At 38.1% G+C, this 19,996-nt stretch overlaps 1 long non-coding RNA gene across 2 annotated transcripts in view; it reads right to left on the bottom strand.

Annotated features, from left to right (window-relative positions):
• LOC144308590 (uncharacterized) overlaps positions 1-19,996 on the bottom strand; it is a 125,668-nt gene that overhangs the window by 57,910 nt on the left and 47,762 nt on the right. For both annotated transcript variants that reach the window (XR_013375015.1, XR_013375016.1), the window contains exon 4: positions 16,143-16,216. This is a non-coding gene — a long non-coding RNA (uncharacterized LOC144308590). The remainder of the gene's footprint in view (positions 1-16,142; positions 16,217-19,996) is intronic.

Here is a 19,996-nt window from a genome sequence, read left to right as displayed (position 1 = left end):
TATCATAGGGAAGATAGAGAAACCATAACTAGAAAAATCTTAAATTTTAAGAGGAAGTTGAATAAATTGAAATGGCCAAGACACCTTAAAATATTACATATCTCTGTTCTCTGTGTTCAATTCTATGCCTTCAATTACTTACGTGTTCATGAGTTCAAAAATCTGGATCTGTAGCCAGATTGTTCTCTTGAGTTTCAGACTCATATATCCAATTACCCAGATGGTGTGCTCATGAACTCAGAATACTCAAAGCTGAATCCATCACATCCTCTCTGCATATGTTACCAGACTTGTTCTTCTTCCTATCTTCCTGTCTCTCACTACGTATACTTATCCTAAGCCAAAAATTTGGGAGTCATCATCTAATTCGTCACCAAATCCTGTTGTTCTAATGCCTAAATATTTCTCACACTCATCCTTTTCTCTCCATTAACACTGTCATTATTTTGGATCAGTCCCTCATTACTTCTTGCCTGGATTACTGCAGTAATCTCCTAACTGGTCTTCCTGATTCTAGTCTTGCTCTCTCCATTCCATCACTCATATCCCTGTGATGACCATATAATCAATCTGGATGAAAAGGAGCTGTAAACGGCAATAGATATCAATGTCTTCAAATCATGTTCTTTAAAAAATATGATGTCATAGGTTAAGACATAATCAGTTAAACATAGTTCTCCTGGAGACAGGTTGACTGCTCAGCACAAGAATCAAATGAAATATAACAATGAAAGATATATCAGTTCACTTGAAATAATACTCATGGAGGACTGACATTTATTAGATTGTGCGGAGATGATGTGGAGGTTAGTAATGCTGGAAGGGCATGGTGGATTAAGATGAACTTCTCCAGCATTCCGAGGGCCACCTGGTCTTTGTGAACCTGTCAGAGAAAGACTCATTTACTAAAATCTATTCTAGCTTGATAATTCCAGGAGCCAAAGTTCCAAGCAACAGGGACAAACTTCTACCATCTAAATGATAAATACATTGTTAAAGTGATTAGCAAGGGGCTTCCTCAAACTTCATGACTACAATGAACCCCCAAATACTAGGGGCTTTAAACAAAGGTGTGTTACTGGTACTTTTTTTAAAAAAGATTTTATTTATTTAGTCATGAGAGACACAGAGAGAGGCAGAGACATAGGCAGAAGGAGAAGCAGGCTCCCTGTAGGGAGCCTGATGCAAAACTCGATCCCAGGACCCCTGACCACGACCGGAGCTGAAGGCAGTGCTCAACCACTGAGCCACCCAGGCGTCCTGGTACTTCTTGAATATGCCTACTGATAGCAGGTTAAAGAGGAGAAGATAGTCTACGTTTAGCATGATCAGAAAAAATGGCAGTGAGTATAAAATCATATAAAGTCTAGAGATTAGAATAAAGCAAATAAGACTAGCAAGGAAGTAGAGATGAGACATGGTATTTTAATTAGTGTTTACCAAACTATCTGTGGTAAAGACCAGTTTTTAAAGAAACATACAAACCATCACAGACTAATATTTTCATAAATCATGATAAAATTAATACTAAAAAAGTTAAATGTAAAAGAAATACAAAATACCAGGTCTACTTTTTACCCAGACATAAAATTATGCTGTCAAGCTGTTAAAAAATTTTTCCAAATGCCCATTCTTAATTTTTGTATTTATTTCATCATGAACCAGTAACAAACAGTTCATAGACTGGCACTGGTCTATGCTTTGAGTAGCACTGTGTCAAAGGTTTTACTCAAGATAAATGGCAAAGACTTTTCTCACAAAGATATACTGATGGGAAGACACTGATCTGTTAATTAATATTCATGGATCTTTCTTTCAGACTGAAACTGTGTCGGTCTTTAAAAACTTCCATCTCTCATCAGGTCAAGTTGAGACCATCTCTATGAGAAAGTACCTATCAAACCAGTGAGCCTCAAGTCAACCTCTAGAAAAACAATGGCTCTGTGGATTAAAAACTCTCATCAGAGAATATATAAGCTGTGACTATAACGTTGACTGTATTGTTTAGTGATGGATTTTTCAGTCAATCAACCATTAAGAATGTCTTCCTATCCCACCCAGATCTCAATCAATTATCACGATGTCTGATTTGATAGGCTGATAGTCACAGTTGATAGAAACACTAGTGATAGGGCAGGTTTCTTTAGACTATATTAAACAATAAATATCCATCAAGCGTGAGCTATATGCTGGCTTCTTTCTGTCCTTATTCTAAATACAAGGGCAGCTGTCTCTCTCTCTGAAAAGACATGCATAGTCTGTGCTTAAACAGCAGATGGAAGATCTCAGCTTCTCCAATTCACTTTTGTTTTAAGTTAAAGGGGCTAAGAAATATTGATGAAGCTGGGAGTGAAAGGATGGACAGAGATTTTTACTTCTTACCTTTAATATCTTGTGCACAGACAAGGATTCTTATACTGTGGCTTAAAATCCCATTACCAGACACATTTAACACAACTCTCATGGGCTGTTTTCATTATGACCAATGGTGAAATGATGGTCAGTGATAAGTCTAGAGGTAGGGAAATGGATATAATACATGGAGAGGACATGTATTAGTTTATATATCAACCTGTAATTTGAGCGGACTGACATGCAGAGTTTGGAGGACAGAAGACTTCAGGAAGACAGCCTTCAAGCAGGTGAAAAACAGAAATCCCATGTAAGTGGGAGCTTATGATGGCAAATATGCATTGTATGTGTTCTAAGTATTGGGGATGCAAAGTTAAAATGCTATCTTTGTTTTCAGAGCCCTGGTGTCAGAAGCAGACACATATATAAATAATTACAAAATGGTGGAAGATATGCAGAAATAGGAATTTGTACAAGGTACAGATGTACAGATGACAGAATGATTAACCCTATCAGGTGGAATTATAAAAAAAAAAGTACAAAAGATTAAAAAAGTAATTTCTATTAGTAAAGTGACTTCCAAAATGTTAGGGTAAACCATTTCTAGAAGTTGCAAAAGGGAAATATGAGGTTTAATTCACAAATCAAGTATGCACATAAACCTTCCACTTGTAAAGATACAGGTTAAAAACTCTTCATTAGGATAATCACCCTCCATCAAAATTATACATATACATGTTAACATCCCTATCCCCAACCCAAACTACCCAGCAAAATTCTTATTTAAGTAAAACCATTTTAAATCAGCACTGGAGGGATCCACAAAAAAGGCAAACAATGGATGAAAAGAATGAGTTCTATTTGACATAAATCTTCAGGGGTTATTATAAATGGATTTTTTTTTGTAATTTCATTTTTGGATTTTTCATTGCTAGTGTATATCAATACAATTGATTTTTGTATATTGATCTTGCATCTTGCAACACTGTTGAACTTGTTTACTAGTTGTAATAGTTGCTCTTTTGTGGATTGCTTAGGATTTTCTATATACAAGATCATATCATTTGAAAATGATGATAGTTTTACTTTTTTCCTTTCCAACCTAGGTGCTTCTTGTCTCTTTTTCTTACCTATTGGCCCTGGATAGAACCTCCAATATGATGTTGAATAAAAGTGGTGAGAGCAGACATCCTTGTCTTGTTCCCGATCTTAGGGGGAAAGCATTCAGTCTTTCACCACTAAGTATGATATTAGTCTTGGATTTTATAGATGCCCTTTTTCAGGCTGAGGAATTTTTCTTTTAATCTCAGTTTATTAAATGTTCTTATCATGAAAAGGTACTGAATTTCATCAAATGCGTTTTCTGTTATTTCTCTGTTTTTGAATTAAAAAATTGCATTGCTTAAGTCTGGCTCCTCTAGGGAAGGCAGATCATGTACCTAACTGATTTGTTGATTCAGGTGAAGAGGATAAGAAACAGAAAGTTACTAGTATGACCTAGTTTCTATTTTCTACATTTAACAAGGTAATACAAGAAAGATGGGGCCCAAGAAAGAACTTGGTGGCTTATAAATGGGATTAAAAATACAATTATTTTTAATTTCCAACTGGCAAAATAGGAAATTGAGAAATGCTCTGAGCAACAAGATGGATTTTTTAAAAGCCTCACCTGCAAGACCTTATTATCAAGATCATGGCCATCATTCCCTCCACTGAAATCTCTGAACTGAGTTGGTGGTACCCACTCAACCTACTCAATGCTTTCAGTTGAACATAATGAACAAAGAAAAGAAGTGATGATTGAACCATAAAATGGCTAAACTTCTCCTGAGAAGTTGTATGCTATACTGCTACCCACATTTCATTGGCAAAAGAAAGTCTTATGACCAAGCCTAATATCAAAGAGATGGTGCTGAAAATCAAATGAAAATGAGTAGTATTTAAAATCATTTCATAGGGAAGGGCAGACAATAATTGAGAAGAGTAATAAAATCTGCCTCTTCTTTTGGTGACAAATATTTGCTCCCTCTTTTACATGCAAAATACGTTCCTCTTTTCTTTAAAGAAAACACTCCAAAGTCTCAGCCAATCACATTTCAAAACTCAAAGCACTGGATCTCATTTGGATCCTCTCGGTCCAGACTCTTGTGAACTTATAAGCCAAGTTACTTGTGCTCACAAAGTGGTAGAAGAAGGACAGCGTACTACAATAAATATTCCCATTTAAAAAGGAAGGGATGGAAATCATATAGCTGTCACTGATTCTCAAAAATTTTGAGAATTTTGTGATGTGACATGATAAAGTTCCCTAGGGGTAGAGACTGTTCTTTTCTTGAGCTCTTGTTCTGCTTCCTGGAGGAGCTTCCTAGTTCATTGTTCTCCTTGGTTCTGGAGGTCCCTTTCTCCCATTATCCTCTTTGCCACATCTGAAAAGAGTATCAAAAAGTATGCTTTCCATTGTGGCTTGGCCTGTTTCCTATAGAAGACTGGGAACTTCAAAGTTATTTTTGTCATAATAGTCATATCAAAAACAAACAAACAAAAAAATCATGGTGGTGATTCTTTGGGAATATATGTCAACAATCAAATGCTTGATTCTTTTTGAGACATATCTCCCTCTAGACTTGATTACAGGTATCTTGAGCTCTGAGTTCTATGGGAGAACCAGTCATTAGTCAATCCATGGGCAATATCAGAGACCATGAAGTGTCTGCTCTGTTTTGTACATATCAGAAACAGGAGTCTTATTGTACAAATAAAGATTGTCTCCACAACATGGGATAGCTGAGCCCATTTGTAAAAATGAGAACTATTCCCTTTAGTCCAGTGGTTTCAACCAGGGGTGATTTTGTCCCTGAGGAGACATTTGGCAATGTCTAGAGAGCTTTTAATTGTCACAACTGGGGGATGCCACTGGTGTCTAGTGGGTAGAGGCCAGAGATGGTGCTAAACATTCTAAAGTGCAAAGGATATTCCCCTTCCTGCCTCTTCTCTCTTCCCAACAAAGGATTATCCAGCACATAGGCAGCCCAGGTGGCTCAGAGGTTTAGCACCACCTTCGGCCCAGGGTGTGATCCTGGAGACCTGGGATTAAGTCCCACGTCAAGCTCCCTGCATGGAGCCTACTTCTCCCTCTGCCTGTGTCTCTGCCTCTCTCTCTCTCTGTGTCTCTCATGAGTAAATAAATAAAATCTTAAAAAAAAAATTATCCAGCCCAAAATGTTAATAGTGCTGAAGTTGAGAAACCCTATTCCTAGCGGTACTATTGAAACAGAAGTCCCATTAATACTTTTGATACCTCTCCAGAGCAAGAACAGATAACATGTTTCTGTGTTTACCCCACCAGCCAGATCTATGTTCTTCAATTTTTTCTTCCCCAGAAGCAAAAAGTAGGATCAGAGAGACTATGAAAGCCCACTTGTTTTGATACTTGAAGGAATCACAATTTGTTTTTTAACCTTTCATTGTCTATTGACCACCACATCTCCATCCTCCATCTTATTTGTTAAGATTTTTTTTTTTACACAATACATAATCTTTTGATTCCTTCCTTTAGCTACTAAAGATTGTCTATCATGTTAAAACATATTCTTCATTGAGATGGATTTTATTTCTCCTTTTTAAATTCTTAGTGCAGCCTTTCTTTAGCTACTTTTAGAAGGAAAACCAGAGCTACTGAGAGGTCCTGTTCTGGTTTACACGAATGTCTGATTTATCATTATTCTTATCTGGCACCTCCGAGAATGTTCCTATTGTTATAAAGTGTGAAGAAGTATACCAGGTTTCACACTAAAATAGGGGATATACTTGAGGGGGCAGGGGTTTCATGCTCAGGACCTTAGAGCCCTCAAGCACCAGGGAGGTTATTTTAATAAAAATGTGCAGAATGTTTCTGACCGAGATTAGTTTAACAGGAGACAGAACATAGCAAAAGAGAAATTATAGATGCAAAAATACCTGTTAGGTCATATCAGGTTAATCTTTCTTCAGAGAGCAAGGTAGGCTGTGCCCTCTAAGGATCTAGATTCTAGGAGAAGAAAAGGATATGCTGGTTTAGTCGTAGTTATAGCTATGTCACTAATTTACAGAGCCTAGGCAGTATCTCAGTGACTACAGCGAGAATTCATGCTTCAGTATGATGGAATTGTTCTAATATTTCAGCTGAAAATATATAAAGAGAAATAGAGCAGTGTGACTTTTGTAAGCAGCATTTGCTTTCTTGGTTAGTTTCAAATGTCTCTACCACTTTCCTTAAAGGACAATTCTGCCTTTTAATAGAATTCCTGACTACGCAGATCGTTTTGTTAGATAGATGTTCTATTAACATTTTGCTTTTCTTCATTTCATACCATTTTCCATTTTATTCCTTTGTATCATGGTTGAAAATGTATATGATTCTTATCTCTTCCTCAGGTTTTTCTTTTTTTCATTGTGACATCTGTGCATTAATCACTGTTTAGCCAAGCTGCAGAGACCTGATTCTTTTAATGGGAAGAGAGCATGCTGCCGTGGAAAGCATGCCAGCTTTCAAGTTAGATACCTGCATGCTAGCCTGGCATCTGCCATTCTCTGGTTGAAAGTCCTAGGACAAGTCACTTCTCTGTTGTTTTAGTACAATTAGGGTTGTAGCCAAATATCTCTAAGGGGTCACTTTTTATCTTATCTCTTTTCTGTTTGTTCAGTCCTTTGTATATATGAAAACAGTAGCTAAATATTTTCTTTCCTCTACTTATTTTGCAACCATCTGTTAAGGTATAGTGTATGTGTGTGTATGTGTGTGTGTGTACATGTGTGTGTATAATGGTGATGAAAGTAGAGGGAGAATGGGGAGAGAATGGACTAGTTAATCTTGGTAGACAATAACAAAGGTGTAATAATCTGTAAACATAACTTGTGTTGAAGAAGATATGCAGGTATTTAAATACCTCTGTTAGAGGAAATATGTAAGCATTCATCATGGTTACAAAATAGCATTCTCGGAAATGCCATTCTCTCCCTCCCCCAGGACAGATAAAGCACCTGCAGACTTTGACTGGTCACTGAAAACAGCCATGAAAACCCTCGTGCTTTTATAAAGCAGGACAAGGCTTTGAAGCTTCAGCTTTAAATCGCCCCAGCATCTCCCAGCTGTAATGAGGACAGCATTTCGTAGTCAAAACATCCTGGTTCTATTTATAGGCATTCGCTTATCTGAATAACAAACAGAAATAGCAGGCTATTCTTATATCATTTTCCTTCAACTATCCTACTATTTAATACAATGACAACGATTTTTAAAAATTCCAGAACCACGATACATAACAGTGGGTTTAGTTAATTACCTTAGAGAAGACACTGACCAACGTATATTTGAATAGTCGAAGTCTTGCAAGAATGTTTGATTGGCCTTTGTTTACCAGGGGTTTCCAAGATCTCCCTTGCTATTTCATGGGGAAAAATGTTTCAGTCCTTTAAATGATTCCAGAAATATCCAAGTCTCCCTAGTTGAAGGGAGGCTGTGTTCATTTGCTAGGTACCTCCCTTAGCTGATGTTGCTTTAAATAAGGACGGCAGACAATACAGCATCCACGGAGACAGCCACAATTCACTTCTATTCTTTTTCCAATGTAAGTTTGTATTAGGTTATTTAATGGACCACAATAGATTCAGTAGGTACAGAATCCATGCCCCCAAACGGCTGGTGCTTAATTCCATCCCTGCAGTCTGTTTTAACTAAGACGTTTTCTCCTGTGCATATAATCTTCATTATCATAAGAAGTTATTTTTAATTTATAATTAACATAGTTTCCTTCTCATTACGGACGCCTTGATCGATTTAGCCCCTCCAGACACATCTTGTCTGGCGCGGTGCTGGCTCTGTGCTGCAGTTCTCTGAATTTACAGTAGGTGTCTATCTTAGCCTTTCCTTCATCCTTCCTCCTCCTCTCGTCCCTGACACTGTGATATAGTGCATAATTCCAAAATGGCAGCTTTTTGAAAATTCACCTTGATTATCAGACATTAAAAGTGACTCATCCCGCAGTGACTGTCTGGCAGAAGGGATGGGATCAGACAGCAAGACAATGAGGGGACTGGGCGCATTAGCGCACTAGATTACAGAGCCCATCAAAAATACCTTTGTTCTGTCAAAGATCCAATCATTTACTAGTTGTGTTCTGCAGAGGAGAAAGAATGAGAAGAAAAAAATCCACCAAACAAACAAACAAACAAACAAACAAAATCCATCCAAGAATTTAAAACCTCCTCAGATCTCTTTTTCCTAAGAAGGGAAGGAAGTGTCTGATCAACCATCTCAAGAGGAGGCAAGATGAGAATTGTGCTTTGGAAATGGGAATCTATAGAAGCCTTTCTTTCAGTGGCTATCAAATTTTCTATACTAGATTCTGTTCTTTGGTAAGAGGGAAATTGGCAAGTGAACAGGGTTTGGTTCTGCCTTCAGCTGTACTCAGGCTAATTTACAGCAGAACGTATAGTAGACAAAATATTTCACAATTAGAACATTCATTTTCATTAAAAGAAAGCTTCTGATTTGTAAAATACCACAATATAATGCTATCCAAGAAATGTGTGAGGGTGAAAGGAAAATATGTGTAAAGGCTATTATTGATAAATACTTTATAAGCATCTAAACAAGCCCATATGAAAAGGCAGTAAGAATCTTTGAAAAGAGAGAGCATATGAATTCTTGCATTGAGCATGTGTGTGTTTGTGTGCAAAGGGGAGGAGGGAACAGGAGAAGGGGGGGGTGTGTGAGAGATGAGGGCATTCATGTTGAGCCCTGTGTGGGTGTATAACTGGGTGAGATGTGTGCTGAGTCGTCAGCATGACTGCAAGCCTGGCTAGCTTGTCTGATTCTCCAAGGAGACAAAACCCAAATGGGAGGTTGGTGCCTGGCTTTCTTCTTCTTTTCTTTCTTTTTATTGTTTTTATCATTTGCCTATAAACTCAGAGGAGCAGTTTATCAGTCATGGAAAATGCCCCAAAGGGGCCCAGATCAAAGGCAGGCTTTATATTGTGTACTTAGGTGGATCTTCCTGCCAAATAGGTTAATTCAATTAAAACACAAATTCCATAAACAATTATTTTCCATCTGTTTAGCAACAGTAATAGTGATGCTATGTGCCATCAATAGAATCCTTTTACAGAGATTTAGCAATGGAATTCAAATGTTCTTCTGCACATGGATACTGCAGCACTTTGGGAGGATTTGGAGGGTCTTATCCGCCAGCAGGACAGGAGAGTGGCTGCTGTTACTATGCAGGGATCTCTTGATAAGACTGTATTTTAACTGCCATTTATTAAAATAGATTCCTTAAAACAACGCATTTCACCAACTGTGAATTATATTTGGAGGTTTGTCATCCCTTCCCCCCACCTATCCTCACCCCTGTCCTTCTATTTATTTCTACTGTCAGGTACAGAAAACATATCCTTCTTTTTGCCCCTCTGAATTTCTCCTAAATGACTTTGTTCCTTTATAGATGGAGGGAAGATTCAGCAGCATTGCCTGACTGGTCAGTAGGACTCAGTAACAGTTACACATTCAGAGACCTGTTCGTGTTTGTTTGGATTCATAACACATACTCTGAGTAGGAGAAAGAGAAATCTATAAGCTTTAAAAATCTCTGCCTAAACCTGACCGAGAGATTAAAGGGGAGGGCAAAAGGGGAGGGCCCAGACCAATTTCCACACACCAGCACTCGTAACACAGGGATGGATTCATGAAAGAGAGAGAGTTTTCATCAGTGGAATTTTAATGAGCCCTAAAGGTTAGCCTTCGACTTCGTTAACAAACAGCTCTAGAGATAATTTCCAATTTTCCGTGTTTATAGAATAGTGGTTCCTTGGTCATAATCAAATTCTGAGACTATTGAGAACCTACTCTGCATATTCAGCTAATGCGGAAACACAAACCACCAAAAATTATTAAATGTGTGCTCAAAATCAAATGTAGAAGAAATAAAAAGAAGAAAAAATTTGCAAATTAAAATGATCGCATTAACCTTCTCTGATGAAATCAGTTCAGTCAAATGAAAAATACTTATTTTTTAAAAACCTGCACAGATATTTCAGCTGTTAAAGGGTAATGATTATTCTAACATTTGAATGGACAGAGACAAGAAAAAAAAGATAATAAACAAAAGAACACTTCATTCCTAGGAATGAGAGACCAGAGTCCCTGGTACATTGTGAATGGGTTCTAATGATGTAGGAGAAAATATAGAAGCACAAATTACCAAGATTGACACTAGATAGGTCAGTTTGCTGGGAATGCATTATGTCATCACCTCTCCTTCTGCCTCCCCCTTCTTTCCTCTCTCTTCCATCTCAACTGGGTCCTTGCAGAATTGCCAGAATTGTACTAGGAAGGGAACAAGTATGACTAGGATTCCAGCCATATAGAACAAGAGCAAAAGGTAGTTAAGGCAAAGGGCCACATCCAAACACTTGGCTTTTCCATAATCTGATTGCAGTGGTGAATGGAAAGCAGACTACTTGCCCTGCAAGGATGATCAGTCTCCTAATGGTGGAGACCAACAGCAGGTGCTTGAGTTGTAAATGCTGAGAGGAACATTCTAACATTGTGCTAAATTTTATTTCCTCTAATGCGACAAATCCTTTTTTGTTTCCCAGGGTTGCTACTTCTTTTCTTGATCTGCAAAGGGATGGGAAGGGTGAAAGAAAGAAAGAAAGAAAGAAAGAAAGAAAGAAAGAAAGAAAGAAAGAAAGAAAGAAAGAAAGAAAGAAGGAAGGAAGGAAGGAAGGAAGGAAGGAAGGAAGGAAGGAAGGAAGGAGAAAGAAAGAAAGAAAGAAAGAAAGAAAGAAAGAAAGAAAGAAAGAAAGAAAGAAAGAAAGAAAGAAAGAAAGAAAGAAAGAAAGAAAAAGAAAGAAAGAAAGAGTGGCTTGAGGCTGTGCAACTCCAAGAGTGGGAGAGTTTAAGGAGTGAAATGGCCAGCTAGGTGATGCTTTGTTCAGTTTTTTTGCAGGTACATAGAAGGGCAGAAAAGGCATAGCATTAGGGGCTCTAAAACCTGGGTTCCAGTTCTGGCTTTGCATCTTACTCTTTACTCCCAATGTAACCTTGGTGAAGAGGGTGGGTAGTCAAACCCTCTGAGTGACAATTTTCTCTTAGAATAAAAGGATTGGCCAATTCAGTCAATGTTAGTATTGGGGGGACTTCAGGGATCATGTAGTCAATTTTCCTCCTTGTATAGACAGAAACTAAACAGTGGTAATAATAAATGATAACTAATATTTTCAAGCATTTAATATGTGCCAGGCACTATTCTATGTGCTTTATAAATATTATTCTACTTTCAGAACAGCCACATTTGGTAGGTAGTATTTTTACTCCCATTACATTTAGGGAACCTGGAGACAGTAAGGTCAAATATTCAAGGTGATATAGCTGGTAAAAATGGTGGAGTTGTTTCAAACCCAGACAGCCTGGCTCCAGAAGGATACCCTGGTAAGCTATGAAATCTCCATTGATTCTCATTTGCACTGAGGGGCAGGGGGAGTTTGGGGGGACACACTACCTGAATTAGTGCTGCATATGGTCCTGAAAGCATAGACCCTACAGAGAGGTGCTCCCAGTATGAAGGCAATGGTTGACAATGGCCACTCTGTTCCTTCCAAGTTCTCTGAGGTCACATGGTCCCTCCAGCCAGTTTTTACCCTGGAGTCCTCCCAAGATGCCCTGCCCTAAATGCTGCCCCTCCCAAAGTCAGACTGCCACCAGTCTGTAACTGTCTACTGATCCTTACTCTCTCCTACCATTTCCTTGAAATTCACTTGAGCTGCTATTACACTTGTATTTCAACACCCAGCATGAGATTCTTTCTTTGCTCTAGCACTAGCACTTGCATGTCTTTTATTAGCTACATGGATCAAAACTGCTTCTCAGAGCAGAAATAAATGGCAGAAAGAGAGATCATGGGAGAATAAAAACCACCAGTGGGAAAGACACTCAACTGGAGATAGCATGGTAGAGCACTCATTGTGTAAGACTGGTTGCAGAGTGTTACACAGCTCCTCATTGGTTGACAGAGGAAACTACAGTTTGTCATATTGGCTTTCATTGGCTAATAGCACCCAGGGGCTGGAAAAAATACATTTACAGTATGTGGTAATAGCTGTTGTTGCTAAAAGGAGAATAGCATTAATATAAAATTATTGCTGCATACAGAAGTGCTAAATAGCCTATTTTAATAGGCTTTTCCTACACCCAAAGGAGCTTGTTGACTTGTTCAGACACCTGGGTGAGGATGTCTAGGAGACCGCTTCTGTTTTCCTTTTTTCACACTGATAACACTTCTCAAACACTTCTGACACCGGATGTGTGGGTTTTTTCACACCAAACAATTCTGCAACACTAGATGAGTGTCCTATAATTCAATTCAATTCTGACACTAGCCAAAGATAGGACAGGCCCCTCAGGTTAAGTGCTCAATCCTATAAGACTATTCCCCATTTCTGACACCAATTGCAAATAATAGGTCCCTAGGTTACTCACAATTTCTATCCAACATGGCCTCAAGTTGTTGGTTCCTAGCACCCCTTCCTCAGGTCCAATCATTTGCTAGAACAGCTCACAGAACTCAGAGAAACACTTACTTATATTTACTGTTTTGTTATATAATAAAGAATTTGGTAAAGAATACAGATGGACAGCCAGATGAAGAGATATATAGGGTGAGGTCTGAAAATGTCCTGAATACAGGAGCTTCTGTTCCCATGGAGTTGGTATGTGTTCACCAACCTAGAAGCTCTCCAAACCCCATTACTTTTGGGATTTTTATGGTGGTTTCATCACATATGCATGATCAATCATTAACTTGATCTCCTGGAGGATGGGGGTGTGGCTGAGAGTTCCAAGCTCCTAATCATGGCTTGGTCTCTCTGATGACCAGCAGCCAATCTGAAGCTATCCATGAACCCACCAAGAGTTACCTCATTAGAACAAAGGACACTGCTATCACCTAGGAAATATCAGGGGATTTAGGAGCTCTGTGCCAGGAACCAGGAGCAGAGACTAGTATATATATATTTTTTTCTGTTATTTCAAAAAGCCACATAAAATTCTTTCTGATCCAGCCTCACCTGCCATTTTAGCCATGTATTTCACACCTTGATGTCCTCACACCTGCTGTCCCTTCTGCTTGAGGCAACAACCTCCCCAATCCTCTTTCATCACCCCTCCTTCTTCAGTTGTAAACATCTGTTCATCTTTCAAGATCTGGCCCCAAAGTTATTTTGTCTGTGCAGCTTCCTGACTTCTTGGGATTTTCTGTAGTACACATGGTTAGAGCACTCATTGCATAGGGATTATAAGTAACTGGTTATTCTTATTTCTCCTTTTTTTAACCAGGGAATTCTTACCTTTCACTCATCTGTGTATCTTTGGTGCCTAGCACAGGGCCTAGATCATCTTATTCACTCAATGACTATAAAAAGGATAAGGGTAAGGAAGAGAGGGAGAGAGGGCACCCTTCTGAAACACATCATGAAAGTACAAAGAATTACTAACCAGAGAAAGATGTCTACTGTCGGATGCACTCATACTGTGTAGGGGAACTTACTGTCTTCATAGGCACAATACTTAGGCACAGAATGGAGACCAGTGACAATGCTAGCAGGAAGCAGACCTCTTATTCCTCATTTACCTTCATGATGAAGGGGTAGGTACACAAATTTTCCCAAGACAGAGTGAGTGCTCTTAACTAATGTCATTCACTAGCACTAATTTGGTTAGCTGAATAAGCACAAAACCTAAAGAACCCAGAGACTTAAGGAACTGTTTAATTCATAGTACTAAGATATTTTATCAGGTGGCATGTAGTTAAGTGCACTTAAACACAATCACATAGTATTTTCTTTGGTCATCCTCATCTATAGTGTTAGAAGAACCCGTAGGAAAAGAAGCCTCCTCAGGGATTTTTCCTTACAGTACAATTTTTACAAAAAGCTGAGTGTACAACTTGCAAAATAATAAGCTTTGGTGATAGCACAAGCTTCAGCTACAATTATCACAAAGAGCAAGTCTGCTGCCCATGCTCCTAACTTATCCTTGTGATATGTCCAAAGTGTCACGTTCAGGTTGAAGTGACTGCAGCCAATTAGGTAATTTTCACCAAATTGGGTCCATTAAGAGTTGGGCATTATCTTGAGGGAGAAATAGGAGTCTGTGACAAAGTGCAATGTGGCCTGTGAAATATTAGTTTTGGACAATCGCAAATCAAGATCCAAGGGTATGTTAAATTATTCAGCATTCTTGACCTCATTATTAAGTGACTTCATATGGGTTTTTGCTCATATTCATATAATCTTAGGCTCCGAGGAGCTTGATTTTGTTCCCTTTCCTCAGATGTTTCCCCAGTTTTTCTTCATTTTGGCTTCTCCACTCTTCATGTATCAGAAGTTTAGTGTACTTTCTCTATTTTTTATTCTTTTTAATTTCATAAATTAAAGGACAATGGCTAAGGTTTTGTTTGAGAAACACACAATGAGAACACTTGCTAATATAAGGACACATATCAAAAATGTGAATATGAGTTAGAAATTTGGTTCCCATGCCTTTCTTTGCTAGCACACAACCTCAGGTCATACAAACATCTTCCAAATTAACACCTGTGTTGGTCCACCATATATGAAGCAGATATGATCTGTGATGTACAATCAGAACTTTATAAATGAATCAGAACTTCAATGCCAGTCTGGCTCTGGAAGTGTTCAAAAATGATAGCAACAAGATTATTTTCTAAAATAATGGGATAAAGTCACAAAAACACGCCAGGAAGTTCATGTACCCCAAACGTTTGTTGATTCTAATTTGTTCCAAAGATGTCTGGAACAATGGTTCATTGACGCTGACAGGATTTCTACAACCAGTAAATACGCTGGATGTTTAAAACTTTAAATTGGTGTTCTTATAGACTTTAAATTGGAAAAGAACCAATTGCATAACTTTCCTAAGAATACTCCTAGAAGATATCCTTTAAATTTATAAGTTAAAGTACATCAAAGGGGCAAAGCAACCAAATGGACTTGGAATGTGAACATTGCCAGATAAAGTAACTGAGTTAGTGAACATCTGCCCAAAGAAAGTTTTTACACTCGTGATCTTTATGAGATTCACAAAAGAAATTAGGTAACATTAGGCTTCTGATGGTACATTTTCTTTCTTTAGATATGTATGCTTTGTAATGTTGCCCATAATTCAAATCATAACAAATACTCTGAAAGTAGAGACACAGAATTCCATTTCATCACACCCCAACCAAATGGGACCAGAACAGGTGTAATCACTTTAAAGTGTTCTTCTCTATAAATCAATTTCTGATACCTTCCAGAGTGGAGCTGTCAGCCCTTACACACTCATTGAGGTTGAGAATTTTTAGCACACTAAACACAGGCCTTAAAATAATGTTTGAATTAGTCTTAATCACAGTGGCCTATATTCTCATGCCTCCCAGGACCCTACTGTATCTCTTCCATGTGCGAGATGCATAGGAGGGCTGCACGTGGGCAAGACTCACCAGAGGCACATCAGGAAGAAGAATTTAGGTCAATTATCTTTTGAAGTGTGATCCCTTTAAACAGCTACTCAAGGTAGTATCTTGCTAACCGTGCCGTATATAATAAAGGTGACCTGTGCTGTTTCTTTAAATACTGCTTTTTGGTTATAAGCGGTCAAAGTATTAAATTTGTGTAAGGAAAAAAAAAGATCAAGAGAAGTGCCATCCATGTTCTTTCTGGAATCTGTTGGAAGGATTGGGTGTGTGTTTTACCTCTCTGAAGGCTTGGGCTTGAAAGTAGGTGCATCCATTTTAGTCTCTCCCAGCTGGGTCTTTGTTTTCTTTACCTGTAGGTTAAGGAGACAAGTAGTTTAGATGTTACTTCAGGACCTTTGGTAAATGTTTAAAGAAATTTAAAGAAATCAAGGAGTAGGTAAATATATGGGAAGGGTAGAGATGGAGGCAGGAAGTATTTGCTATGGATCAATTCTCCAAAGCTTAAAAAAATATATTTTGTGTTTGGATATGCATTTTCATTAGTTCTTGGAGGGAAAAAAATCACTGGTTTCAATTTTTTTTTTTTTTTTTTGGTGTGGAAAAATCTTAAAGAATCTTTCAATTAGTAAAACACTTCTGCTGCTGCTAGTGTCATGGCAGGGCTTAAGAAAAAGCAAACAGATTCAAAGCAATATAATGAATATAGGGAATATTTTCTGTGAATCTTCAAAGATAATGATGTAAAATTTCTAAAAATTAAGGATAAAATTCATTGCTCTTGTGGTCATAAAAATAATACACATTTGTGGTAGAGAATTTGAGAAATATGCAGACATAAAAAAATAAAAATAACCCTGGATGTTACAATTTAGAAATAACAACTTACCAAATTTCCTTTTAGTATATAATCATACAAATGTGCACACACACACACATACACACATTGAAAAAAGTCTAGAAGTAGTTATATAGCTTGTACATTAAAAAAATTTGTTTAACTGTTTTGAAGGTTTTATAACTAGCTATTTTCCTTATTATATACTGAGTCAGTCAAAAAATATTTTTAATAAAATGAAAAAAGTGAGTTCATTTCAGGCCTCTGAAGAATTATATACCAATGAAATGATAAGAACCTGTTTTCTGTCATTGCCTTTCTTCCAACAGGCTTATGTGTTATTAGAAAGTTTAAGATGGCTTTCAGAGATGAATTAGTTCCACATTGAGTCTTAACAAATATCCAACAGTAAGAGCATAGCACAAAATCCATTAAGCCTTGTGACTGTTCATTATGAAATTCTGAATTTTAACCATCTAGAAATGTAATCCAAGCTTAGATTTATTTTTCATCCCTCAAGACTGTAAATTCCAAACAGAGCATGGACCTCTTCTTTGGGCCTAAGAGGCTACAAGTGGGCAGAGGAGGAAAGAGCTCCTTTCTTTTCACCTACGTCTTCTGTCTCCATACTTGCCCAGCACCATGGCTCACTCACCAACCCCGTGAGTGGCTGGCAAAGAGGGTTATCATTCTCCTTCACACACACACACACACACACACACACACACACACGAATATTACACAGCCATATAAACGGGATAAGGTCATGCCATTTGAGACAAAATGGATGCAGGACCTAGAGGGTACTATGCTAAATAAATGAGTTAGACTGAGAAAGACAAATGCCATATGAGTTCACTCATAAAACAAAACAAAACAAAACAAAACAACAAACGAGTAAATAAACAAGAAGCATAACCAGGCCTATAAATACAGAGAATGGACTGATGGTTGCCAGAGGGGATGGAGGTAGAGGGATGGACAAAATTCGTGAAGGGGAGTGGGAGATAACAGGCTTTCAGTTATAAAATATAAGTCACAAGAACAAAAGACACAGCATAGGGAACATAATCAGTATACTGTAATAGCAATGTATCAGTACAGGTGATACTGATACAGATGTGGTGAACATAGCATAATGTATAAACTTGTCAAAAACTGTGTTATACACATGAAACGAATATAACACTGTATGTTAATTGTTATTTTAAAAAAGCTATGTCTGGGGATCCCTGGGTGGCTCAGCAGTTTGGTGTCTGCTTTCGGCCCATGCATGATCCTGGAGTCACGGGATTGAGTCCCGCATCAGGCTCCCTGCATGGAGCCTGCTTCTCCCTCTGCCTGTGTCTCTGCTTCTCTCTCTCTCTGTCTCTCTGTGTCTCTAACGAATAAATAAATAAAATCCTAAAAAAAATAAAAAGGTACATCATAGTGGACCATAAATTCTGGTGAGAGGAACAGACAAAACAGATAACATTAAAGGGTGGAAACACCACAGGAAAAAAAAAAGAGCAGGGTAAGAAAGATTGGAAGTAGGGAGTGGAGACTGTGTGGGGTGATCAGGAAAAACCTCACTGAGAAGGTGGCATTTGGGTCAAGACATGGGAAGGTGAGGGGATAAACCATTTAGATATGAGGCGAGAGCTTTCAGGCTGAAAGAACAGCCGGTGCAAATGCCCTGACATAGGAGCAAGCTTGCAGGTTTGGAGAAGGGTGAAGAAGTGAAGATAATGAGATCCAAGGTGGAAGGAGGGGGAGGGGGTGTGCATGTAGACCTTGAAACTTGTAAGGATTTTGGCTTTCCACTCTGTTCTGAATCTTTGTACCACCATTTTTCAAAGGTCACAGATTGAGTGACTCTCAACTTCCATTTGCGTGTCTGTAAAAATGGGAATTTCATCAACTATACAGTTATTTTGAGGATTAAAATGAAATATCAAGCACAGTGTCTGGCATGTGGCATTTGCAACAAATGTTGTTTCCTTTATTCTTCTGGGTATCGTTTTGTGTAATCTATTTTATAAATGTACACATAAACATAAAAGAGTGAGGTAACTGACCAACAGTTACCAAGAGGTAGGAATCCAAGTAGATTTTAACTTTGTAAATAAATAACAATTTTCCCCAAAACAGTAAAAGTCACACTATCACCTAATATAATCTGTATCACCAGTACAAACTAATGGGTGGGTTGAGGATTAAAGTCAACCAAGAAACTAAATCTTGGATGTATTAGCCATTAGTGAGGACTGGTATATTAGCAGAAATGTACAGGCAAATCTCATTATTTCCTATTTCCATTGAGTGTCTATTTCAAGGTTAGAAAAAATGCTATCCATCCTTCTGGGTGGCATCTGAACATTCAAACAATACCAGATAAAATGGTCGCTTGCAAACTTTTGAAAACACCATTGCCTGCAAGGTTGAAAGGGCCTCTCTTAGATATCAATTTGCTCTGCGTTAACTTTTTTTATATGATGGTGGCAGTTTTTCTCTTATGTGGTGGTATCATTAGAGTTTCACCTGAGTTCACAGAAATCATTTTCTGGCTAAGTTTCTACTCGAACCCAGTTGCTATAGAAGTTGAACATCAGTGGGGGAGGCAATTAGTTAGCTAGTTATTATGACTTTACTTAGTACAATTTTAGCAGAAAGAAAAATGACAAAAACCAAAAATAATTCTATAGAAATATACAAGTGACTTTTTTTTTACCCATAGATCATTAGCACAGGATTTCAAAGATTCTACCAACACCTATAATATCCTCTCCTGTTGTATTATTATGCAGTTGTCATCAGTTAATGGGGTCAACAGGAACCATTTTAATAAAAGTTGCAGAGTACTTACTGTTGGAGGGCCTAAAACTATGGGAAGAACTAAAGATGGATTCCTCATGTAGGTCAACAGAAACCATACATAAATTATCACCAAGACAATTAGTTATACCACCTTTGGATATTCTGCTGGTCAAAGGCACCTCTGGGAGCTTTAAAAAATATTCACCTAGGAACTTCTCCAGAGGAACACTAGTCTCTGTTGACTATCCTACAAACTTTACTCTTTTTTTAAAAAAGGATTTTATTCATTTATTTATTCATTTATTCACGAGAGACACACAGAGAAAGAGAGAGAGAGAGAGGCAGAGACACAGGCAGAGGGAGAAGCAGGCTCCATGCAGGGAGCCTGACATGGGACTCGATCCCAGGTCCCCAGGATCAGGCCCTGGGTTGAAGGCAGTGCTAAACCGCTGAGCCACCCGGGCTACCCACAAACTTTACTCTTAAGTACCAATGT

Source organism: Canis aureus, chromosome 3 (assembly GCF_053574225.1).
Source record: "Canis aureus isolate CA01 chromosome 3, VMU_Caureus_v.1.0, whole genome shotgun sequence".
NCBI lineage: Eukaryota > Metazoa > Chordata > Mammalia > Carnivora > Canidae > Canis > Canis aureus.
Note: the sequence above shows the minus strand (reverse complement) of the source record. Positions and strands in the feature narration are given on the sequence as shown.